We start from the raw sequence: 26,248 nt of genomic DNA on the forward strand, positions 1-26,248 counted from the left end.
TAATTTCTAATGGCACAATGATAATCCCCATTATCCTTTCTTACCTGTACAGGGGATAAACCTTTTCTCTTCTCCCTCCTCAGTTAGGATAACCATTAGTACTTGTATTTGTCCCTTGTTTACTCCTAATCCTAAACCTAATTTCACAATCAGGTCTCATCCCAGGAGATTAATTTCTGCCTCAGATACCTATAAAAAGGACCCCTCAGTTTGTTCTGATTGCAGTCTGATTAGCATTAAAAAAAATACGTTGTTGGGCTGCTTCAAATGGCTCTCTCCCCTTCTCTTTCCACATTCCCCAGATATAGGAAGAAAAAAGGAGATTGGATGAAGTTCTCATCCATTTTCCCCCATTCCTCGATCCTCCCCATCCTAACCGGTGGTCCACATGGGTGTGCATCCCTCTCAACTATGTAAATGTCATCCAAAATAAAATGATTTATTATTAAAAATAAATCAATAAGTAAGATATTGGAACATGGAATCCCTTCCCCTTAACCCCCAATACTTTATATTTTCCCCTGGGGAATTCTGTGTCCTTGGGGTTGTTGTGTCAGGGAAGAAGGAGCAGCTCCTCTGTCAAGCAAAAATGTTGCCTCTTTCTTTCAGTCCCCACCACTCAGTTTACTACAGGATCCACTCAGAAAGAATGTCTGACCCCTAATCTTCACCAACCTTTATGAGGGGCTCAACCTGTCGTCTTTTTTTTTTTTCCTTCATTCTGGGCATTCTCTCTTGAGATGTCCAATCTGTTCACACCTGTAAGATTCACTTGCAGTTTTAGGAGCTCCCCCCTGCATTTCTATCCTTGCTGTTTATTGAAATTTGGGTTTTCCCCAACTGTTGTGAGGGGATTCTGATCCATTGTCTCTAACTATTTCTACATAGAAACTGGGACTTTTCCTTTTTGTTTTTGTTTTCTTCTTTTCTCTTAGACACTTTTTGTGCCTCCTTTAATAGTTCATAAGCTTCTCATTCCACCTGCAAACTTTTGCAATTTCTTTGTGATATCAGGCCAGTTTTTAATTACAAAATTATCTTTTAAAAGTCGTTGCCCCTCTGGATCCAGCTCAGAGTATTTCTTCTTTCAATCTCTAATCTCTGTAGAAAAGCATAGGGGGTTCCTCTTTCTTCATGTTGAGATTCAAATGCTTCAGAGGCATTGTGTGACTTGGGAGCAGATTCTTTGATTTCTTTCATTATTGGCTCTCCAATATCCTGCATTTGTGCTTGATACCTGGGGTCATTATTATTCCACTCAGGATCAACACTCTAGCATTTTTGTTCAGCTCTTTAGACCCCATGCCCAGGAGGCTCCTTTCTGCAGATGGCCATAGCTATCCTAATCATTTCTCCCTCCTCTGTAAACCTGATCTTCATTTTAGATATTGTTTCCATCCAAACAAAGAAACTGGGTCCTAACGAATGGTCAAGTTGGGTGTCTAGTCCCAAAGGATCCTCTAGGAGTGGTTATATTTCTCTTGAAATGTCTGGCCTGTGTATTAGTAAGGGATGGACTAACAGATCTGACTTCTCCTTGTTCTACAGAAACTTCCTGGAGAGGGAGGACATCCCCAAAGGACCTCAACATTTTCCCTACTGGACCTACCAGGGGGGATATCAGAAGCGGCCTCTTCACCTCCCTCTTCTCTAGGCTTAGAATTCTGATTTCCTATTTTGACTACTCTCTGTTGCTTGTATAGTTGTGCAATCAATCTTAAATAATGGAGAGTTCTTATGAGGTTTCTTGTCCACTCTGGGACCATTTTTTTCATCTTCTGCTATTTCCTTTCTGAGAGAATAGAACTGCAGATTGGGATTCAACATTCACTTCCTATCTTGGATCCATCTTGGTCACACATACTCAACCTCTGAAAATATCCAACCACCTGTGCAGTGCTTACACTACACATTTTTCAATCTTGGCTCCTGCACAAGGTTGCCTGTTTGCTGCAGTGCCTGCTTTTTTCTTGTCTTTGTCACCTCTGCTGTCTTCTGAATGACAATCTCTAGCTTTTCTGTAGGAAGTCAGGGTGCCCTGACAGGCAAGCCACCTGGATTCGAGTGCAAGGAGTCTCTCCTTCTGCCAAAGTCCTACTTGGTGCAGGTACACAGAACCCAGGTGAGCCTCCAAGTGTGGACTTAGGAAGTACAGTGAAAGCAAGACGTTACTATAGATCTTGCAGGACTGTTTATCTGATGAGCTGGCACACTGGCAGCAGTTATGGCAAGTGATGTATATTATAGAGTATAGGTCCCTTCCCTAATTCCTCAATGGCTGAGTACTGTGGGGTATGGAATCTTCCCAGATTTGCCTAAATTGCCTAAGTTACAAAGTTACTTTCTGCCTTTCTTCTCTGTTCTTTAATTCCCCTCTTGTGAGTTGGCTACTCTATAACATCTTGTATGCCTAATGCATTTTTGCTACATCTGCTAGTCAGCTAGCAGCACTTTTCTTTGTGTGCTGAACATGAGCCACCAGACATTTTGTTACAGCAGAGCACTAACAGGAAGCTAGATCAGAAATGGAGCAGCCAGGACTTTAAGCAGTACTCCGATACAGGATACAGGATGCCAGTGTCATAAACAGTGGCTTAACCTGCAATACTGGCTGTCACTAATCTTATAAGATGGAGGCTTCATGATGTAATAATTTCTCCAAAGGCCTTGTTAGTGCTATATTCATATTAATTTTAGGGAGACTCGAGCATTCAGATCACAGCAGGGTTATTCAAGGTCTGGGGACTAGAGGGCACAGGATATCCTTTCTCCAAGTAACCAGAGTGGTTAGATAAATCCTAAGGTGCCTATAGGTGTTGTCGGCTCAGTACTCCATTTCAATTTTCTTTTTGGCCCACAGATCTATTGATTCATTTCAAGATTTGAGATTATTCTTACTCTTATAGTAATTTATTCATATATATATTTAATACCTCATACCAGGGCTTGGTCACAATTTGTTAATTCTGTAATTTCTCACTCTTACAATAGATATTTATTGAGCATCTTATTACCCATATTTCTAGTATATAGTAGTCAGTGACACAGCTAGATTATAACATGCCCTGTTATTTACATGGGTCTCTGGGTTGTGAAATGGGAAGAATGAGCCATTCCCTATTCTGTCCCACTCCCAGTCCCCAGGGAGTGTTTTATCTAGAGCTTTCTCAAACTGTTTCCACTCACTCCACTATTGCCCAGGGACTTGTTGTTCCTCCCCAGGCGACCACTCATCTACGTGTGCCCAACAGCTGTGAAGTCAATTTCCCACCATAGTTAGGGAATCAAGAAGGTGAAGGTCCTGCTAGAAGCTCACCTAACTACCAGAAACAGAAAGGAACTGCAGATCTGGGATCTAAGCTAAGTGTGGTCTTGCAGGGAGGTTCTGGTTTCTGTTGCCCTCTACCCCCTCTGTCCACTTAGGAATGACCAGAAATTACCGTGTGGCTCTTTTCCTTCTAGGTAAGGGTGGAAAAGGGGAAAGAAAACAGCTCTTTCCAAGTACCAAATCTAGCTTGAGTTCTCAGTTCTTCCACTTCCCGACCATATGACCTTAATTTCTGTGAACCTCTGCTTCCCCAGTTAAAAAAGAGATGACAGTTCCCATCTTGGGAAATTATGCTAAGTAAATAGAGTGTATTTGCAGCACCTGGCACACACAAAATTAGCTATTCAGCAGTAGAGCTGAATTAGAACTGCAGGTGACCTTTTTTATTTTTAAAATAATTGGTTGTCAAAAACTTACACAATACTCGGGTATATACAGCGGGTGACACAGGTGGCCTACTTGGCTTGAGTCTCAATTGCTGTCCCAAACTGAGTCATAACAGCTTGATTTATTTTTACTCTCTATCTCGTCTGGCTTCTTTCTGAGGATTCTTCCTCTAGAAAGAAATTAGGCTGTTGGGAAATGGGAGAAGAAACTTGTAAATAAAACCAGGGTCATGGGGCCGTTCTTGGATTTCTCTTACTCTGGTGGACAGATACAAGGCGGGAAGGGGGTGGGGGACTGGTGCAACAGGTGGCAGCGGGGAAGGCAAAAGGGGCGGGGCTTAACAAAGGGGCGGGAGTAACAGCGCCTGGGGGCGCCAACGGAGCGAAGCGGCCGCCCATCCGGGCCAGCTGCCATTGGACGAGGCTGAGGCGACGTAATAGCCGCGCGCGCATGGGTCCGGACAGTCGCCACGGCGTCTGCGCACGGGGAAGCTGGTTGCCGCCGCGGCCGCCTGGAATTGTGGGGTTTGTGTTTGCCCCTCGGCTGCTTTGCGGGAGGCCCAAGGTAGGGGCTGTGAGGGCCACTCGGCCCTGGAACGGAGCGCGGGGCTCAGGGCGGCCTCGGCGCTTTCCCGACAGTGGTCCCGGGTTCTACACGCTCCCTTCTCGTGTCTCCAAAGCGGGACGTCCAAGTCAGCCGTGGTCTGTCAGCCCGAGGGCTGCCGTCTCCAAGTCGGTCTCCACTCACCCTTGCGTGTCCAGGAGATGAGGCTGTGGGAGTGCGAGCTCGGCTCCTGCTCCCCACGTCTGCTGGGGTGTCCTGTCTTGCCCCCTCCTCCCTCCTTCAGTTTCCGCACCTGCTTTGCGTTAAATCCCTGGGTGGTTGAGGTGTTGGTCTCTGACGCCCCCCCAGTGTTGACAGGCTGCCTGTCTTGGCCGTGAGGAGTTGTGTGCTCTCTGCTTTCGGCTTCTGTTTGGGCGTTTTGTGGCGGCCTTAGTCCTAGCAAGTCAGAGACTTCTGTGGGTCTCAGGTCATATGCCCCTCTCGGGGATTTTGGATAAAGTAATTATTAGCACCTGAGTTCTAAGACAGATGATTCTCATTTTGGTCCTGGGACTACCCATTTGAGAAGCTCTGCTTGATGAGGCAGGAGAGAAATGACTTGGAGGAGCACCTGGGAAGGGGTGCCATTTGGGAAGAGCCCAGCGGATGAGGGGGACAGCCAGCAGTCAGGAGCTGCTCAGCAGCTGAGAGGCCAGTGAGGCTTCCTTGGCACTGTTGGAAGTGGAGGGGCGTTTGTTGCCTTTTAAAATATACAACGTTACTCAAGGAAGATCAGTTTTCTAATAACTACATGCTTTTAAAGATTTGCTTATTATGAAAGGTAGAGTTAAAGAGGGAGGGGGCGTTTCTGTCTACTGGTTCACTCCCCAAATGACCTCAAGGCCAGTGCTAGGTCAGGTTGTAGTCAGGAGCTTGGAGTTTTATCCTGCAATTTCACAGGGATGGCAGGGGCCCAAGCACCTGGCCGTTTTCTGTTGTTTTCCCCGGGGTATAAGCAGGAAGCTGGATTGATAATGAAACACCCAGAGTTCCAACCAGGACTTGAACCAGGTGCTCACGTGGCATGATGGCATCGTAAGCAGTGGTTTAACCCATTGTGCCAATAAAGCTGACTCCCACTAATAAATATTGCCGGATGCTTGTCTTTGATTTATGCCCAGCTGGTTTTCTCAGTAAGACAAAACGAACTACTTTGAGAGAAGGAAATGATTAGATTAATCATGACTGGGTAGGCAGGAGAATATCAATATTTGCTATGGTAAACAGGTTCTTAAATACTGTGGGAAATATCCTCATCTGTCTACTCAAGAGATGGCCTTGGCCTCGTGAGATGCAGTAAAGTCAAGACTTGATTATCATTCCTGAGCCATCTAATGTCTGATGGTCAGGCACCCTGGGGGCAAGCAATTTATATACTAGCATGTAGATTCATTCCCTGGTTCCTCATTGGCTGAGTTCTATATGATATGCATCTTACCAGACTTGCCTATGCTGCCTAAGTTACAAAGTTTCTGCCTTCCTTCACTGTTCTTTAAATGCCTCTTCCGAGTTGGCTGCTCTCTAACACCTTACATGCCTAGTGAGTTTTGCTACATTGGTAGCAGTAATTTTCCTTCTGTGTTGAACATAGACTACCAGATATTTTCTTAACAATACTAACAGTATTTGTTTTAACAGAGGAAACTGTATTGTGTTGGGGATGGGTGGATGTGTGTGTGTGTGTGTGTGTGTCTGTGTGTTTTATTGTTGTTTTCACCCTACCCAAGCTTTTTTCTTTTCTGATAAAAGCTTAACCAGATTGGGAATTTCTTAAGCTTTTGCTGGTAGCCGTGGTATAACCAGGTTAGGATTGGTATTTGTATAACCTGAGTCAGAACTTGGCTTATGGTTTCAATTGAGAACATGGCCACCACACCAGGTTTATTTTAACTTTTCTTTCACATGTTTAGTGAATGTAATATGCTAATTGCTATGAATGCTGTTCTGATGAAGTTAGCAAGCAAAAAAGCTATTTGCCCTCATTTTCCAGATGATGGGAAAGGGGAAGATGTGAGGAGGCATGTGGCAGCTTTGGGGGAGGCAATGGGGAGGAGTACCTGCTTGCTACTTGGGTCCTGTTTTCCTCATTCCCGTTGTTAACTGGAAGGCCAGTTACTACTTCTCTACAGAGGCCAATTTTGAGCTTTAGTATGTTTCATTGGCAGAAAGAACAAATAAGTAAAAATGAAAAATACCAAAATTGACTTTAAAATAACAAATATGCTAGTACTTAACCCTCCAGTGAGAATTGTCCTTTGGAGTGATGTGTGATAGGAGTAGGAGGGGAGGTAAGAGTTTATAATAGCATCACCAAGGTGATACAACCGTTGTCGAAGGCAGATTTGGTTTTTGAACCATATGTGATATCAGTCTCAGTAATACATGGTACGATACAGTATTTTCACAAATGTCAAATGACATAGTTTGGCTAGTTATTTTCAGGTGCAAGTCATGAATTTTCGAGTGAGGTCTGATCTGTGTCTGATCAATGTGTCTGATCAGCCATGTGGCTTTGGAAAAGATGCTTTATCTCTTAGATTTTGCTGCATATAAATGGGAATAATACTTCCAAGAATTATTAAATGAGGTAATACCCATGAAAGCTCTTGGGATACGGGAAATCAGTGTTTTCAGTCTCAATGAATGAAGAATTTTGTGTCAATGAGATTATTCAAGAGAACATGGTGGTGTCTAAAGGAGAGTGTTCCTTTTAGCAAATGTGTTCATGCCTTCCGGTTCTCTTTCTCACGTTGGTGGATTTGTATTCTCACTCTGCCTCCTTATTCATTTCTGGTACTTCCTGGGTAAAGCTGTACGGCAGAGTCTGCCTGGCAGTCTCTTGGAATAAGCCTCTTTGCAGGAGAGCTAATCTCAACATTCTTAAAATGCTGGCTCCTGGTTGTCTGTTCCTGGGGATTTTTCTCTGGGGCCTTAGCTGGTGCTTAGAGCACGCTCTATAGCACAGGCATCTCTAACTCCTGGATTTGGTGTCAATTTGAATATCTGTCCTTGTGGAGCTAATCTTTTCCTCTTTGTGATGAGGATGAATACTTCATCCTTCTCTGAATCGGCCTTAAGCTGTGAGCTTTAGTCTTCTACAGCAGAGAGCTTTGTATTTTAATTATATGTGGTCTAAAGAGGGACTATCCTACCTTTCCTTTTCTGCATTTACTTTCTTTAAGGATTTTGGTGCTGAGTAGGGGGGAGGAGGAGGAGAGCCTGTTGCTGCTGTTTAGGTGAGACTGTGGGTAACTTTTAGCTCTCACATCAACACTGAGTTTGGGATAAAACTTGTGTTAAAAAATTCAAGCTGCTCAGACACATTTGGAGAACCCCATGGAATCTTCCTGACTTTTGGGGAGTTTACATTTGACTTTCTGAGTTGTTCCAATTTCTACCCTGGACACAGAATCCAGTGGCAACAGAACTATGTAATTCCTCCAGGTCTACTAAACCGCTCACAGACAAGGCTATGGTTGTACTGTCAGGCATGTCCACTTTGGTCTTCCTTAATACTATCCTGAGCTTTGGGGTTGAGAAGGAAGAGGCATAATTTATGCATGAGTAACGTTCTTTTGTCAAAGCCTTGGTGGAGGTCAGGGGCCAAGAGCTCTGAGCATAGGGCTGGGCAAATGGAAAATGCCAGTCATCTCAATTATGTTGCTGGGATCATTGTGAATTCCTCCTGGGCTAGTGTGAATTCCTCCTGATAGCTGCTATTCACGAAATGGGAATGTCTTCATGAAGCTCACCTGAAGAAAGGAGGCACATTTTTCCCAGAACAGAGGGATTTCCCAGGTGTGAGACTTTGGATCCCCCAAACCAGTAAAGTCCAGGGCAAACCAGGACGAGTTGTTCACTCTGCCCACAGTGCATGCAAATCAGTGGATACATTTTCCTTTGGGAACTGTGTCAGCCATTTAGGTCCATATAATCACTTGGACCTTCTCAGCCTTTTGTTCTTGACCACATTATGAGACCTTCTGTCTGCAATTATCTATTTCATAATGGGATTTTAATGCCACAGATGCACCCTTTACACAGAGACACCAAGTCCCAGGAATGTTTGACCCCCTTTGGGTGATATTGCATCCATTGAGAATGCTCGATCTCATTCTAGATCCTTTTTGTCATGTTGTCATCAAAGTTCATTTTCTAACTACAACTGTTTCAGTGCCTCAAATACCACACTGTAGAAATAGTGAATGTTATTTCATCTAATCCTAAGATCAAGTTTATAAGCTAATTCACTTGATTCTCTCTTACTGATAAAGCACAAGCTTTGTGAGCTTAAGTGACTTGACCAATATTTGATGCAACTGGGATTTAAAGCAAGCTCTGCAAAGTTTCATTGTGCCGTGTTGTCCTGCCACTGCCTCTTCCCCACACTCCATGAATCTGTAGTCATAAGCCGGACTTTGTACCAGAAAACTCACTTTTCTCCAGGCTTTATGAAAAATGTAGGAATGCCTGGCGATGTGGTAAAGTGGATAAAACCACTGCATAGATCCCATATGAGCTCTGGTTTGAGTTCAGGCTGTTCTACTTCTAAATAAATCCTTTACTGATATGCCTGGGAAAGCAACAGAGGATAGCCTATGTGCCTAGGCCCCTGTACCCAAGTGTAAGACCTGAAATAGGATCCTGGTTCTTGGCTTAAGACAAGCCCAGTAGCAGGCTAATCCACCTGTAGCACCAACTCCCACTCATGTCTCACTTCTGGCCTGGGGAAGCAATGAATGATGGTCCAAGTACTTGGGTCCCTATGCCCGTGTGGGAACACAGAAGAAGCTCCAGGCTCCACTTCAGGACCAGTCCAGCTCTGGCCTCAGCTGCCTTTTGTTGATTGAATCAGCTGGTGGAAAGTCTTTGTTTCTGTAACTCTGACTTCTAAGTAAAATAAATAAATCTATTTGGGAATGAACCAGAAGACGAAAGGTATCTTTCCCTGATTCTTCCTTTGAAATTAATAAATAAACCCTAGAAAAGAAAGGTGTGGGGGAGATGATGAACTGAAAAAGAGGTCCTGATATTGAGATTTTCACTGGGTTTTTCAAGGGGGTGAAGGCCTTAGGGTTAGTGGCTCTCTCCTATTTGTAGAATGTCCCTTCTGTTTGGGCCTCTTGTGAGATGGCTGGCTATAACTAGAATCATCATGGAAAGAGTTAAGCCCCTTGTGCCTGGCACAATGACTCAATTGGCTAAATCTTGACCTTGCAAGTGCTGGGATCCCGTATGGGCCCCAGTTCATGTCTCGGTTGCTCTACTTTCCATCCAGCTCCTGCTTGTGGCCTGGGAAAGCAGTCGAGGATGGCCCAAGGCCTTGGGACCCTATACCCGCGTGGGAGACCCGGAGGAAGTTCCAGGCTTCTGCCTTTGGATTGGCACAGCACAGGCTGTTGTGGTAATTTGGGGAGTGAATCATCGGACGGAAGATCTTCCTCAGTGTCTCTCCTCCTCTCTATATATCTGACTTTTCAATAATAATAAAAAAAAGAATTAAGCCCCGTGGCCTTTAGAAGCATTAGAACTGTGTATAGGTCTCTATTTGCTCCATATCCATCCAGCTGAACATGTTTCTTATCTCTGAACATGTTCCTACAGAATGTTGTCAAAAGGGTGTAGTAGGCCTGGGAAATTAGCCTTTTGATGCTTGTGAGCACAAGAGTTACTTTTTAAAATAAAAGTGCCTATTTGCTTCCATGGAGTTGGAAAGCAAAGTGAGAGAGAGACATGTTCCACCCCCTGGTCTATTTTCTAGATGCCTGCAATAACAAAGGCTGGGCCAGGTTGAACCAGATGCCTGGAACTTCATCGATATCCTGTGTGAGTGGCAGGGGCCCAAACATTTGAGCCATCATCTTCTGCATCCCAGGTTGCATGAGCAGTAAGTTAGATTGAAAGCAAAGTATTGGGGACTTGAACTAGGCACTCTACTGTGGGATGGAGTTGTTTCAAATGGCCACCTAACTTGCTGTGTCACAACACTTGCCCTGAACACATGGTTTAGTAAGGATATTTCTGCTTTATTCGCTGACATTAATACATTTGGAGCAGAAGTTGTGTATGTCTGAAGTTACTGCATATTGTCTTCCTCAAAGCCTGCACTGCTATAAGAGTTGGAGAAGAAAAGGATAGAGGATGAAGAAGCAAGAGGTGATTTCTACCTTTACTGCTCTAAAGAGAATGGAGTTATATTTATCCTTTACTTATTTGTTTTTGTCTTATAAATTTTGACCTTTTGAGGTGTCCTATTCATTGCTTCCCTGGTGTTTAGCGAACTCAACATTTTCATAGCTGTGTTGGTCCAGTTGTTCCCAGAGTGGACACTGGAACCTTTAGACAGTGTCTCATGTGGTACATTTCTTTCTTTTTTTTTTTTCTAAGATTTGTTTTTATGGAAAGGCAGATGTACAGAGAAGAGGAGAGACAGAGAGCAAGATCTTCCATCCGATGATTCACTCCCCAAATGGCTGCAACAGCTGGTGCTGCGCCGATCTGAAGCCAGGAACTTCCTTCTAGGTCTCCCACATGGGTTCAGGGTCCTAATACTCTGGGCCATCCTTGACTGCTTTCCCAGGCCAAAGCAGGGAGCTGGATGAGAAGTGGAGCTGCTGGGATTAGAACCGGCATTCATATGGGATCCTGGCATGTTAAAGGTGAGAGGACCTTAACCACTACGCTATCGCACCAGGCCCACATTTCTTATAAAGAACTGGGGAGGAGTACGTTTCTGAGATCTGTTTGTTGACTAGGGAACTTTTTGATCATGCCTTTGAATCACCAGTTCTAGTACAGACAAACATCCTGGCAGTTAGTGATGCTTATTGAACCTCTTTTCTATATAGTGTGCCATCTATTCTTGTGATGGCAGAAGGATTCTGTTAATTAAAAGAAGAATCTGAGATGCATTCAAAAGATCTGGTGAGGAAGGCTGATACCACTGAACTTCACCATTGGCCTTTGTCTCGTGATTTAATGCCTCTAATTTCTGTGAGACCCCCAAGGGGGCAGCAGCTGTCTGACCCAATACCAGAAAGTCAACACGCTTCAGTCCAGCAAGAGTAACATAAAGTAGGACAGTCAATAAGACAACTTTGATTGGTCATGGCTTGAGTCCAGTGCGTAGCAGATATTGAGAACTTAAGGGGCGAGCCCAAGCAAGTCATTCAAGATTGGATTTTTACCTCTTCTCCATCTCGTACTTAGGGTTGAATGGGTTTCTGAACTTGGACCCTGCTGCTGAAATCTCAGACCCTGGTTGTTTTGGGCTGGGAATGATCATCTTAGAGGTCTTTATTTCCTTGCAAACATCAGGACTGTATTTGGTTTAGCTCTAAGGAATGGTTGTTCCTTGGTGGCTCCTTGTGTCGACTGAAGTGTCTTGACAACTGCTTGTTCTGTCTGTACCATGCCTCAGTTTTACATTTGATGCGTTCTGATTTTGCTGCTGATAATACTGAGCCCCAGAGAAGTGGAGTAGGCCATCTGTCTGTTAGGACCATCTGTGTATTAGTAGACCTCTGGTTTAATGAGGGCTGGGTGAATAAGCAAAGGGGCTCCCCATGGGTGGCCGTAGAAATTGTTAAAGAGTTGTGTAAAGCATTATAAAGATACAAGATGTTTCTGGGTTAAAAATTCTGAGGAGAGGAGAAGATCTATTCTCGACTGAATGACTTCATAAATGACCTTAACTCTTAATTGTTGAGGGTTTTGGCTATTATGCCATTTTCTTCTATTCAGATTGAAGTGTTTCCTCCTGCACAGAGGAAACATATCTGAGAAATTTTGTTGTTGTTGTTATTTTTGTTTTATTTGAAAAGCAAAGTGTTAGAGAAAGATCTTCCATCTACTGTTTTACTTCCCACAGGCTTGTGGAGCCTAGACTTGAACCCAGGCACTCTGATATGCTCCAGGCAACATTTCCACTGCTGTCCAGCCAGGAAAGGATTCGAAGTCTTCCCTCTATTAGAAACAAATTGTGCTCATGCCAGACTTCTGTGTGATCAAAAAAAAAAAAAAAAACCAAAAAAAAAACCATTAGTGTATCCCTAGGAGAAAAGAGAAGAAATGACTCTGTCAGGTTGTTTATAAACACATGTTTGGAGTCAGGCTCAGTTGGGTTCATATTCCATCAGGTCATGGGCACTTAATTTACTTCTTTTGGGTTAGTTTCATGACCTGTAGAGTGGAAATAGTAGTACTTATAGTAATACTTATTATGGAAGTTCCTTAAGAATTCAGAGGTTATAAACAAGGTACTTCCTCTGGCAAAAGGGAATTTAGGGCTCTAAATTGTCAACAGTAGTGTCAATAGTAGTACTTTCTAGTTCTTGACCCAAGACTTAATTCAAAGAAAGGTTATGTTGACCAAGCAGACTTTCTCTTAACCATCACTTCAGTGTTATCTTTGAGGGTCAATTTATCATTCATATCAACATAGTTATAGGTTACTCATGCCGTGAAACTAAATTGTGAGTAGCAGGGAGCTTCATGGCTTCCCTACAGTCTCTTCCCTTCTTTTGTCCAGTTCTTGCCTTTCTCAGGCTCATGCTAACAGGATCCCAAGCTGGCTTGCCCTGTCTCCTGTTCAATGTCTGACTTGAGGATTTTATTGAAGCAGGGCTGCCTCTTTCTGCCAGGGGCCCTCTTGACACTCTCCTTTGGTTTCTGCTCTTCAGCTCAGTGTAAAGCAGTTAGCTCATTAGGGGAACTTTGACTTCTGTCATGGCTTTGCTCTGATTTGTATGCCCATTTCTGGGCCTTGTACAGGGTCAGGGAGACCCAGTCAAATACAGTGACTTGGATTTTGTGCTCAAATTGACTGCTTTTACCTTTTGATTTACAGCAGGTTCATTGCAGCAATGGGAATGGGTAGGGGAAATTGTCTCTGAAGCTACTCCCATGACATGAGCCTGAAGTTGAGCTTCTGAAACTTATGAATAATACAACTTTATAGCCTCTGCCTCTCTGAATGAAAGAAGTAAGGTGAAGGCTCAGTTTTTTGAATGAAGGCCAGTCTGCATTATAAAACAATTTAGAAACTAGAGGATTTTTAATGAATGAAAGTTTTGACAGCCTTCTGTCGTATTCCTTGCTGAGTCTTCCTGTTTTACCTGTTTTCTTTTACTTCTGAGTTACTACAGAAGCTCCCTCCTGTTGTTTTGCTTCTGTTTCTTTTTGGACTTTGTATACCAGTGCCCCTTTGGGACTTCCTGTATGCAGTCCTGATGAGAGAGAGACAGGGGGAGGGAGGGAGAAAGAGAGGTACGGATGGAAGGAAGGAGCAAGGGAAAACAGAAGAGAGAGTGGACCATCTTCCACTGCTTTCCCAGTGTCATTATCAGGGAACTCTGGGTCAGGAACCTCAGAGCAGCCAGGATTCAAACTGGCACTCATATGGGATGCCAACTTCCCAAACTGTGGCTTTACCTGCTATACCATGGTGCCAGTCCCTCCACCCTATTTTTTACATGAGCAAACATGAGCAAACATCTGTCTGCTTGCCTGGTTGGGATCCATTCTGCCCTCACAAGTGTGGGTTTCTCTACAAACTGGTTCTAGTCACTATAGTCCACCTTTTGGTTTTCAGTTTTGCCTCTCTGCTCCCAAGGAGCTAAAGGTATCTCTCCCAAGAATATTTGAAACAAATATCTGGCTGAAAGTGTGTTCAGTAGTTTGCTGTTTTCAAATTTTACTGCTTAATGTTTTCTGAGGGCTTTCAGATACATGATTTTAGACTATCCTGACAATATCCCCATTTTATGGTGGTCAAAAATTGGTCTTGGGAGAGTGCTGATGACTCCTTGAAGGCCATTAGGCCAGCCAGGCGAGTGCTATGGTCAATCCAGATACCTTTGCCTCATGTTCCTGTCCTTAGCTTACAGTTTGTTCTGGTAGTGAATAAGTCCTCTCTTTTGATTTCGTCTCAACTGGGACGAGAGCTGTTTCACCTGAGGCATTAGTAGGGCTGTGGTGTCCCTTTTTTCTCTTTTGGTTTTCCTTTCACTGCTTGGCAATCATAGTTCTGAGACTATTATCTGGAGTAAAGGAGTTGAGTAGGTCTCTGCATTTTGTTGGTTGGGTAAACGAAGGCGTGCTGGGGCTGTATTTTTCATAGAGCTTGAATTGACAGCTTGGTTTCCTATTCTTTGCTGAAAATTAGGCCCTCTGTTAGGCAGAGAAGGCTTTGTTTCCAGGTTACAAATCTTTTTAGCAAGGAAGTAAGTATGGAATAGAATTGGAAGGACACATGTAGTCCTTGGATTATAATTTAATGTGCCCCATCCCAAAGAGAGTAAACAATGTAAAATGTGCAAGATGGGCCTGGATTTATATCCTGACAGCATATGGCCTGGTCTGTAGCGTGTTCCTTGGAGACCCTTCTCACTACACACAGCCTGCCTTTGCCGGGTGGCCACTTCCCACAGGTCTTTGCAGCATCTGTCTTGCACCTGAGTGAATCATCAACTTTGAAAAAAAGCATTTTGTCTGATGGAGTCCCCATACAGGAGGCAAAATGAATAGATCTCCCAAGAAACAGCATGTTTTACTACTGCTTAGTGTCTTCTGAGTTGAGCCACCTTTTTAGGGGGGCACTGTCTGCTCTTCGCCTCTGATCTCTTGAGAGCATAACACTGCTGCCCTTGACATCACGGGATGTTCCAGGGTGCAGCAAGTGGCATGGATGGAAAGGCTCATTTATTCCCAAGGACCAAAAAGAGATTCTTGGCATGCACTTATATTGTTTCTACTTAAAGAGAATATAAAGCCTTCAGAGAGAACTCTGTGTATTATTGACACAGATCAAAGTAGGGGGAAGCTCCTTTGCCGCAGTCTTTCAAGAGATTGTTGTGAGCATATGGAAGTCATGTTTGGGTTTTTTCCTTACCCAATTTTAACCTGTAGTGTGCTCTTTGAGGTACCAGCTTATTCAGGGTCTCATTAGTGGGCAGCTTTACTGCTCTGAGAACTTGGCTAGTTCACACAAATTTAAGTTCCTGGGTGTTGTCTCAGGCACATGAAGTTTACGAGACAGTCGAGACACAGCTCCGGTTAGCTATATCCAGGAACCATGACCACTAAGTTGATTTGTGCTCATGGGTAAGAGCATTCTCTTGTCTGTAGGAAAGGCTAGTTGCAAGCTGGCTGTCCTCTGGAAAAAAAAAAAAAAAGAGTGGTAAAAAGGTTCCGGGTAATAGCATTAGATACACTCGGAGTTCAACCTGGACCAGGTGTGAGACTTCAAAGGTGCCATTTAACCTTTCTGTTACTATTTCCTTATCTGTAACCCCAGTCCTGGGGCTTTCAGATATATACACGCTAAGCAGTCAATTAAGTTTATTTTACTTGTTTCTGTCCTTTCTCTTTTCCTCCCCATCATCCTTACATAATGTGGCTATTTATGACCAAAATATACTTGTCAGCCTATGAAGACATCAGGTATTAGAGGCAGGTAAATGTACATTTATTCTCTAGATTTCCCTCCCTTTAAAATGAGAGAAAGAAAAAACACATGTATTTTTCAGTCATTGTATTAGAGTTGAACTCAGTCAGTCTCCATTGTGGTTGGCAGGTACATAAGTACTTGAACTATCACTAATACATCCTAGGGTGTGCAATAGCAGCAAGCTTGGACTGAAAGCAGAGCCAGGACTTGAACACAGACACTCTAAGTGGACATTGCTTAACTACTGTGCCAAATGCCTACCTACTTATTTTCATATTATTTGAAAGTGCACATGTGTGTGCAAGAGGAAGAATTTGGATGATTCAGAATGAGAGAAACGGATATGTGAGTTATATAGATAGATAAGTTTCATTCTCCAAAAGACTGAAGTAGATGAGGCTAGACCAGGCAGAACCCTGGAACTCCATTGAGGTCTTTGAAGTAGGCAGCAAGGTTGCAGCTACCCAGTCCATTACCGCTGTCTTTCAGGGTGTGCTTCAACAGGAAACTGGAATTGGATGTGGAACTGGAACTTGATGGGGAGTGCAGGCATCTCAAGTGGCATCACAGCTGCTATGCCAAGTATCAGCTCCTGTAGTTACCCTTTTATGAATCTCTGCAATCCTATAGATTATTACAGTGGGAACAGCTAGATCCCTACTCAGGGCAGTTGGTTCCAGCCTGAGGATCTCTTTGTGGTTACTGCTCAGTTCAGTTACTTGCTGAGTATCTAGCATGTGCTGGGTCCTGTGTGGCCATCTTGATGATAGTGGTGAAGGGGGCTGATGTCCTTACCCTCAGCACAGCTTCTCAAGAGCCCCTGCTTAGATGAGTGACTGCTGTGGATGGCTGGTCTTGTTCACTGTATGCTGCTTTATAGTCATTTCCTTTTGAGAGGGCAAACCTCCCTGGACTTAGGGGAAAATTCCTCTTTGTGCTGCATGGGCCTTGCCTGCTTGCTTATCTGCCCTTAAGTGATGACAGCAGTATGCTGAGGCTGAAGGAGAAGGCCCTATAGGCTACTTCTGCCTCAGCCACACATGTCCTAAGAGCCTGTGCTTGGCACTCCTGAATGCTGCTTTTCTCCTTGGACACAGATTATAGTGTTCACTGGTAATTTAAATTCAAATAACCTCTGTTCCCTCTCTGCCTTGAAAAAAACAAAAGCAAAACCCTATGTATTACATGATAGGGAACAAAACAGGCCAGCCCTGGTCTCTTGGTGTGGTTTGTTTTATCGTGTGTGTTCTTTATGTAGCTTCCCTATGGTTGCCTTCACATTAATGTGACTAATGTGTAATTCATTTGATTAATACTTTCTACTTTTGTTAGAACAAGGGCTTTGGCTAAGAAAAGTGGGACTTGCTTTTCTGCTTTGGGCTCTGGGCTACCTCCTGGCCAGTAGTGAGGAGTGGCCAGCAGTCAGAAAGGTGATTTTTGTCTCAGAGGAGTGGCTTGAGGGTAGCCTTCTGCTTCCCTTCCCTCCTTGCTGCTGATTTGGCAGCAGTTGCCAAAAAGTGTGTGTGTGTGTGTGGGCGAAGCAAGCTGAATGGCTCTCTGGGAGCCATTTATTTGAGAACTCCCAGTGGAGAAATGTATTTTCTTCTCCCTTTTCTCTTGCTGTGGTGTAGGTTCTTGTGATTTGGTACTGCTTGTATTTCTGCAATATTGTAACCTGTGGGTGACTCCTCTAGCTTTGTTGGGGGTTTGCATAGTGGTGTTTCCCACAAGTGTCATCACCTTGTTGGGAGGGTGGCAGAGTATATTAACAGTGAGGAGCCAGTTGAGCCATTGTTTCTGACGCTGTGGCCTCTGAAGGTGTGATGAGATGAGCTGCATTTCCTACTGGGTCTGGGACTGGGCAGTTGCTGCAGTTGTATTTAGCAGTAAGAGTCATACTAGAGGCTTGGTTGGAAAGGAGAGAGCACTGTGTAATTACTGCTTATGTACCGGTTAAACCTATCAGCCAACAGATGTCAAGTGCAAGAAAAAGTGCAGTAATGTTATTATAATGGTATAATAGTTATCATTATAATAATCAGCTGGCATAGCTTTTGATAAGAGGCAGATCCTGAGATGAGTACGGGGGAAGGGTTAACCTTGAACTGCAGCACAGTGAATGGATGCTTTAGCTTGAGATGATGCTCAGTAGATGTGATGATTCAGGTATGGAGCTGCTACCCTCTGCATAAAGTGTGGAGACTGCAGCTATGGAGTCGGCCCTGCAGGAAATGTGAAGGAGCATACCCTCATTTGGCTTAAGGTCTCAGAATTTTAGAATTACCACCCACTGCCCAGCAGCAGTGGATACTGGAACAGGTAGAGCCTTCGTCTGTGTGGGCTCACTTGGGATTGTCACATAGTCATCCAGTCATCCTCTAGCTGTAAATGCTGAATGCTGCTCCTCTTAGCTATCTGTGCCTAGGAAGTAGGGTTCATTTACTTTTGCACACAGGGGGTCGTTGTGGCTGTTCTCAGGGAAGACAGGCTTTTCTTTGCCTGAGACTTGCTGGGGGTGTCATTCCCAGTTCTGGTTTGAAGGTAATAGTGAAGGGTGAGGAGCAGATAGTAGGGGAAAAGAGTCTTTGGATTTGGTGTCTGCCCTGGGCATTAAGTGGCTGTTGGACAAGTGCTCATCTATGTCTCATTTGGTTTGCACTAACAATCTGTTTATAAGGTTTCTGGCACTGTGCCTGGCACCAATTTGTGCTCAGCAAATATTTCCACCTTCTCTCATTCTTCTTCCATTTGCTCAAAAGGACTGAAGGGTGGAGAGACGTTCCTCCTGCTTCTACAGGGGGAATTTGGGCTTCATGTATTTTATAAGGTCTTATTTATTTTAATTGCAAAGTCAGACATACAGAGAGAAGGAAAGACAGAGAGGAAGATCTTGCATCCGATGATTTACTTCCCAAGTGACTGCAACGGCCAGTGGGAACCTCCAGGTCTCCTATGTGGGTGCAGGGTCCCAAGGCTTTGGGCCGTCCTTGACGGCTTTCCCAGGCCACAAGCAGGGAGTTGGATGGGAAGTGGAGCTGCTGGGATTAGAACCGGTGCCCATATGGGATCCTGGTGTGTTCAAGACGAGGACTTTAGCCACTAGACCACACCGCCAGGCCTGAATTTTGGCTTCAATTAGAGCTTTATATGAACTTCTGTATGCACTAAGAACGCTTTTCTGAGCTGTGATCTATAGACCTCCTTTGAACCTGGGAAATTTTGAGGGTTAATGTTTGGATGCATCTCTTTTAAGAGAAAAATAGTATTTAAAATCCCTTACAGGGGGAACAAGGAGAATGGTTATTTGGGTTATCTGTTAGGATGCCCACATCCCATTCTGGAGTGCCTGAGTTTAATATGTGACTCTCAGCTTGTTGTTAATGCAGACCTTAGGCAGCAATAGTGATGACTCAAGTAACAGGAGTCCTGCCAATCACATAGAAAACATGGATTGAGTTCCTAACTCCAGGCTTTTACCTGGTATAGTCCTGACCGTCGTGGGCATTTAGGGAGTGAATGGGAACACCCACTTTCCCCTCCTTTCCATTCCCCTTCGCTACCCTCCTCCTATCTGTCTGTCTCATTAAAACAACAAAAAGAAAAAAATTCCTTGGGGCCAGTGTTGTAATGGCAGCAGGATAGACCGCTGCCTGCAATGCCAGTATCCCATAGGAGTGCTACTTTGAGTCCCTGCTGCTGCATTTATGATCCGACTCCCTGCTAGTGTGCAGGGGAAAGCAGCAGAAGATGGCCCAAGTTCTTGAGTTCTTGCACCCATGTGGGAGACCCAGTGGAGTTCCAAATTTTTGCTTTTAGCCTGGCCCAGTCCTGGCCATTGTGGCCATTTGGGCATTAAATCTGCTGATACAAGATTGTCTTTGTAACTACTTATCGAATAAAATAATTCAGCCTTAAAAGAAAAAAGCTTTAAGTCCTTACTTCTGCTTCAGACCCCTCCCCTTTTCCTTTGGGTGGGTCACTTGAGGGCACTGCCTACACAAGGATCACTCATTTCTGGCATGGGCTGCTGGCTGTTTGGTTCATTGTCTTTCCTAGCTACAGGTTTCTGTGTTAATATCTGGGTGGGTTTTTTGCTGTGGGCTTTTATTTTGAAAGCCTAGAGCCCTGACAGGGTGATATCTTTTTAGATTGTTTTTGGCAGTAGGCCAACTTATCACTATGACTACCACCTGCCTGCATATTGGTAGGACGTGGAAGGTAACTTCTATAAAGAATTTGGCCAACAGGGTGAGTGCAGGAGAAAGACTAGTTTGCCTTATGTTCACATGGAGAGAATAGCTTCTCTAAGTAGGACCTTTTGATTTGGACAGAGCCTCATTTCCCTTTCCTTTGAAATGTTGTTGTTTTAGCAAAATTTGTATGTAAATATATAACATTTTTGTATTCATATAAGGTATATTTTATAAATATATATTTATAAAAAGATGTAATTACATTCCAGAAACTGTCTAGGTTCAGATATGATTCCTGCTTAGAGTAAGTATATAGATACTTATAACCATCAAATTAGGATCACACCCATAAATGTAAAACTGCAGCTGTGATAAGTGGATAGAAAGGAATATGGTATAATGTACACATCAGACAGGGATTTGGCCTGGTCCTGGGGTTATTAGGGAGGCTTCCTGGAGGAAATGATGTTTGAGTTAAGTTGTGAAGAGCAAATAAATATTTATTGTGCAAGGCAACATGAGGTTGAAGAGCTTTTTAGCTCAGGGCCCAAGCTTTTTGCAAAGGTTTCAGGGGTGGACTTGGGCAGGAGTATGCTGATGGACTCAGTGTGTAGCTGGGACCTAGAAAATGCAGGGAGATGAGCTATGGGATCTCAAGAGGCTGAAAGGGTTAGCAAGGGCAGGTTTGGGCAGCCAGCCATGCCAGGGCCTGTTGTGCCTACTCGAAACACAGGGGAAGGCTCTAGAGAGTCATTGGTGGTTGCTGTGAATTTGCAGTAGTAGCAACACATAGTACATAGATGGGTTTTGGTGAGCGAGTGAGAATGATGATCAGAAAAGAAGCAGTAACAGATGGTTTGTTCTCCTTCAGTCAGTTGAGAGGTAATCTTAAGACTGACCCCCAGAAGTGTTGCCTAGCTCCTCCTGGTTTCTCACTCAGGGCCTGTCGTCAGTTTATTGTTAAGGCTGTTTGGCAACTCAGGAGCGACAGCCCAGGTTGTCAACATCTGGCATTTTCCACCTGCCTAGAAAGGGTCCTGGAGGTTTCAGGCTGGTCACTTGTTAATGTCCGACAGCTACAGAGCCCTTTCTAAATTGCCATGTCACCATCCCTCCAATATCTGTCCTGCTGAATGGGGGCTACCCCTTTGATCTTGGGCTGCTCAAATTGTTGACACTGGTGATTCAGTGGCCAAGTTAGCAAAGCCAGAGCCTATGATCTGTCTAACGTTAGGTTCTGGTTGCTGTAGGTATGCACATGTTCTGTCTTAGCAACAGCCAGTGTCCGTAGGGCTGGAGTTTTTCTTCCACTGTATAGCCAGAAACACTGAGTTCAAGAGGGATTAGGGCTAGAGTCTATGCTGTCAGTCCATGTGTTAGTGCTATTTCAGACTCTGTATCAGAGTGCAGCCTCAGTCAGTGGTACTATGGTTCCTTTCACGTATCTGTGGAAAGTCTTGCTGTGTAGCTGAAAGAAGCATGGCCTTTAGCTGGAGACTCAGCTTTACCAATTAGATGCTGTGTGAATTTTCACAAACCCCTAATTTTCTCAGCTCTAAATAGGAGATAATGATAATGCCATGGTCTTGAGTGTGTGTCTCCCCCAACCTTCACATTCACATATTAAATCCTAATCTCCACAGTAGTTGTATTAATTGGTAGAATCTTGGGGCTGGTGTTGTGGCACAGGGGGTGAAGCTGCTGCCTGTGATTCTTTTTTTTTTATTTATTTAAAGAGACTTATTGATTTTTTATTGCAAAGTCAGATATACAGAAAGGAGGAGAGACAGACAGGAAGATCTTCCATCTGATGATTCACTCCCCAAGTGACTGCAACGGCTGGTGCTGCACCGATTCAAAGTCAGGAGCCAGGAACCTCTTCCAGATCTCCCACATGGGTGCAGGGTACCAAGGCTTTTGGCTGTCCTTGACTGCCTTCCCAGGCCACAAATCAGGGAGTTGGATGGGAAATGGAACTGCCGGGATTAGAACCGGTGCCCATATGAGATCCTGTTGTGTGCAGGGTGAAAATTTTTAGTCACTAGGCTACCACGCTGGACCCCTGCATTCATTTTTAAGAGTGAATATTTTCAATTAGCAATAATCACCCCTCAAGTAAACCTTATTGGCTACGATACTGCCACTGCGCAAAGATAAGAGTGAATATTGAACTCTTTTAATTCTGTTAATATTTGCTTCATGGATTTTGATAGTCTGTTGTTAAATGTTTATAATTATTGTATACTGCTGTATTGATATTTTTACATATGATCTAAGCTAAAAGGCTGAGAAGCAATTTTTATCAATATGTAAGGTTCTCATTTATATCTTACTACTAAAAAACTTAAATCTATTTTGTCTGATTTTTTTTAAGATTATTTTTTGTTTGTTTGTTTCAGTTGGAAAGACAATATATATTGGGGAGGAGAGACAGAGAGGAAGATCTTCCATCTGATGGTTCATTCCCCAAGCGGCCACAATGGCTGGTGCTGAGCCAATCTAAAGCGAGGAGAGCCAGGAGCCTCCTCCAGGTCTCCCACGCGGGTTCAGGGTCCCAAAGCTTTGGGTCGTCCTTGACTGCTTTCCCAGGCCACAGGCAGGGAGCTGTATGGGAAGTGAAGCTGCCGGGATTAGAACTAGTTCCCATATGGGATCCCGGCGCATTCAAGGCGAGGACTTTAACTGCTGCACTATTGTGCTGGACTCTATTTTGTCTGATGTTAGTATAGCCACCCTACTTTCTTTTGGTTATCATTTGCTTGAAATAGCCTGTTTCGTTCTATAACTTTTGACCTGTTCATGTGTTTGTATCTAAAGTGAGTCTCTTTGCCAGTGTTGTGACAGTGAGTTAAGCTGTCATGTATGGCATTGGTACAGCAGCTGGTGCACTCATCCAGCTTCCTCCTCATATGCCTGGAAAAACAATAGAAGATGGCCCAAGTACTTGGGCAACTACCAGCTGGGTGTAGTTCCTGTTCTTAGTTCCTGACATTGCCTGGCCTAGCCCGTGTTGTTATTGCTGTTAGGGAAGAGAACCAGAAGATGGAAACTTCTTTTCTCCTTCTCTCCCTCCTCCCTCCTCCCTCCTCCTCTTCTCTCCTTTCCTCCCTCTTTCCCTCCCTCTCTGTTTCCCTCTGTCACTGTGCCTTTGAAATAGATTCTCACAGGCACATAGTTGGAGCTCCTTAAAAAATCCATTCTGCCTGTTTCTGTTTTTTGATAGGAGAGTTTAATACATTTACATTGAAAGTAATTACTGATAAGGAGGAAGTTACTTTTCTCATTTTGCAATGTGTTTTCTATATGACTTGTTTTTTCTTTCATTTGCTGTATTTTTGTGTTGTGTTCAGTTGATTTTTTTGTAGTGAAGCTTTTAAATTCCTTTCTCATTTTCTTTTGTGTATATTCTTTGTGATTCCATGGGGATTACTTTTAACATCCTAAAGTTATAGCACTGTGGTTTGAATTTATGCCATATTAACTTAATTGATACACAAAAGTGGCTCATTCAACAGCTGTTTCTCAATCCTTTCGGTTGTTGTTATAATATTACATCTTATATATCGTATGCCTAAAAGAATGCATTAGTCTCATAATCCATGTAGAAAACAAAATGTTATAAACCAAAATTACAATAATCCTAGCTTTTATGCTTTATCCTAGCCCGTGCATTTATCTTTACTGGTGTTGGTATTTCTTCATATAACTTCAGGTTACTCTACAGTGCCCTTTACTTTCAACCTATGCTGGGTAATAACCAACTTGTTAAGGTTTTGTTCATTTCTTCTTTGCTTTTTAAGGACAGTTTTCTAGATATAGGAATCGTGGTTGGCAGTTTTTGCTTTTAGCATTTTGAACATACTATCCTGCCGTCTTCTGGTTTCCAAAGTTTCTAATGAGAAATTTGCTTATGAGTTTACTGAGGATCCTTTGTAACATTTTGCTTCTTTCTTGCTCTTAAGATTCTGTCATTTAATTATAATATATTTTGGTGTGAATCTCTTTGAGTTCATCTTAGTTATAGTTTGTTTAGCATATTGGATACTTATATTGTATATCAACTTTGAGAAGTTTTTGAATGTTTTTTTTTAAAAAGATTTATTTATTCTTCTTCTTCTTTTTTTTTTTTTTTTTGCAAAGTCAGATACACAGAAAGGAGGAGAGACAGAAAGGAAGATCTTCCATCTGATGATTTACCCCCAAGTGACTGTAACAGCCAGAGCTGCGCCGATCTGAAGCCAGGGACCAGGAGCTCTTTTGGGCCTCCCACATGGGTGCAGGGTCCCAAGGCCTTGGGCTGTCCTTGACTGCCTTCCCAGGCCACAATCAGGGAGTTGGATGGGAAGTGGAACTGCCGGGATTAGAACCGGTGCCCATATGGGATTGTGATGCATGCAAGGTGTCCTTGGCTGTTATTTCTTAAGGTGTTTTCTGTCCCTTCTGTTTGCTTCTGTTTCTGTGACTATGGACCATGGATATTGGACTTTTTGCACAGATTCCTTAGTCTCTTTCATATTTGTTCAGTCTTTTTCTTAAACTTGATCATTTCCATTATTCTACCTTCAAGTTCACCGATTCTTCTGCCTGTCTAAATATGCCTTAGAAGTGTTTTAGTGAATTTTTCGTTTCAGTGATTGTACTTTTCAGACTCTGAATTTCTTTTTTTAAAAAATATTTATTTATTTATTTTTTTTACAATCTTGACATCATTAGGGTAAAAAAGTTCAGGCACTACAGGAAGATGCACAAGACAATTAGTTCTGTATTGTTTCCTTAATATATCTGATGTAAAAGGGGATTTTAAGGGAGAAGCCTCACCCAGTCTCCCACCCACCCCAGGTCCCCGATGTGGGGCTTGCTCCAAGGGTCCTGTTCAAATGGTTTTGATAGTTCAGTAGTTCTGAATTGCTGCCTGAATCTTAAATTTTATTTAAATTTAGATCGTTTCTTGGTTGATTTTTTCCACTTAAAAAACATTATTGATTTTCTGCATACATTTCTTTAATTCTTTGAGATCATCATCTTTCATACACCTGTCTTGAATTCTTTGTTCAGTAGACTTGCCATCAGGTACTTTCTTTCTTTTTTTTTTTTTAAATAAACTTACTTTTTTTTTTTTAAGATTTATTTTTATTTTTATTGGAAAGGCAGATATACAGAGAGGAGAGACAGAGAGGAAGATCTTCCGTCCGATGATTCACTCCCCAAGTGAGCGCAATGGCCGATGCTATGCCGATCCGAAGCCAGGAACTTCTTTTGGGTCTCCCATGCAGGTGCAGGGTCCCAAAGCTTTGAGCCGTCCTCAACTGCTTTCCTGGGCCATAGACAGGGAGCTGGAAGGGAAGCGGGGCTGCAGGGATCAGAACCGGCTCCCATATGGGATCCTGGTGTGTGCAAGGCAAGGGCGTTAGCTGCTAGGCTACGATGCTGGGCTCTATTTCCTGTTTTCTTATATGTTTTGGTTTTGTTGTTGGGAACAAAACATTTGAATCTCCTACAGGGCTAACTCTGGAAATCAGGTTATCTACCTTCTCCAGAGTTTGCCTTTTTAAAAATTGTTGTAGTCTGCCACTGCCTATTTTCTGGGGATCATCTGCAGGTATAAAATGAGGTTGTGTCATGTCTTTTTGAGCCCATACCTGGATATGTAAGATAACTTTGAGTTTTCCTTATATATATTTGCTTTGTGATCAGAAGTAGCAGTCGGTGATCATGTCACAGATCTCCAGTATTAGGAAGGTAGGATTCTATTTGCATGCCCTGGCTTTTACAAGCTATGTGCAAGCTGCCATAGTATGTATTGTATCTACCCTGCTATGAAGGCAGGGATGGATAACTGCTTATGTGTTAAGATTTGAGACTGACAGGAATTAACTGCAATTTACCATCCAAGCCTTATGCTAGAAGTTGCAAACCTCTGATAGCATCCAAATATCCAAAGTAGTTAAGTAAGACAGATTCTGTTTGGATAACTTATTTTGGTGGGGAGATCAATTCCTTGTACTTCCTGTTTTACAGTCTCCAATGCAGTTCCTTATTAACTTTTTAACCTTGTCTCAGTTCTGTGACTCAATTTCTTCATTGGAGTAAGAGTACTTTCTCCTGTCTTCACCCCCATCCCCCAAGATTTATTTATTTATTTGAAAGGCACAGTTACAGAGAGAAAAAGGGAAAGAGACATCTTCCATGTGCTGATTCCCTCTCAAATGATGTTAACAGAGCCAGGCCAGTCCAAAGCCAGGAGTTACAGGAGTTAAATGACAGTTTTGGCTCACCAAAGCCAGGAGT

At 43.3% G+C, this 26,248-nt stretch overlaps 1 protein-coding gene and 1 non-coding gene across 2 annotated transcripts in view; one reads left to right on the forward strand and one right to left on the reverse strand.

Moving 5' to 3' along the window:
* The first annotated feature begins 4,168 nt into the window (after positions 1-4,168).
* SIL1 (SIL1 nucleotide exchange factor) overlaps positions 4,169-26,248 on the forward strand; it is a 221,056-nt gene continuing 198,976 nt past the window's right edge. Inside the window, exon 1 of the mRNA XM_040977777.1 lies at positions 4,169-4,279. The gene's annotated coding sequence lies outside the window, so the exon portion shown is untranslated. The remainder of the gene's footprint in view (positions 4,280-26,248) is intronic.
* LOC121154478 lies at positions 21,970-22,115 on the reverse strand. The gene has a single exon (XR_005883527.1). It is a non-coding gene; the product is annotated as a U4 spliceosomal RNA (small nuclear RNA).

Source organism: Ochotona curzoniae, unplaced genomic scaffold, assembly GCF_017591425.1.
Source record: "Ochotona curzoniae isolate NIBS_2020 unplaced genomic scaffold, NIBS_Ocur_1.0 contig_1, whole genome shotgun sequence".
Classification (NCBI taxonomy): Eukaryota; Metazoa; Chordata; class Mammalia; order Lagomorpha; family Ochotonidae; genus Ochotona; species Ochotona curzoniae.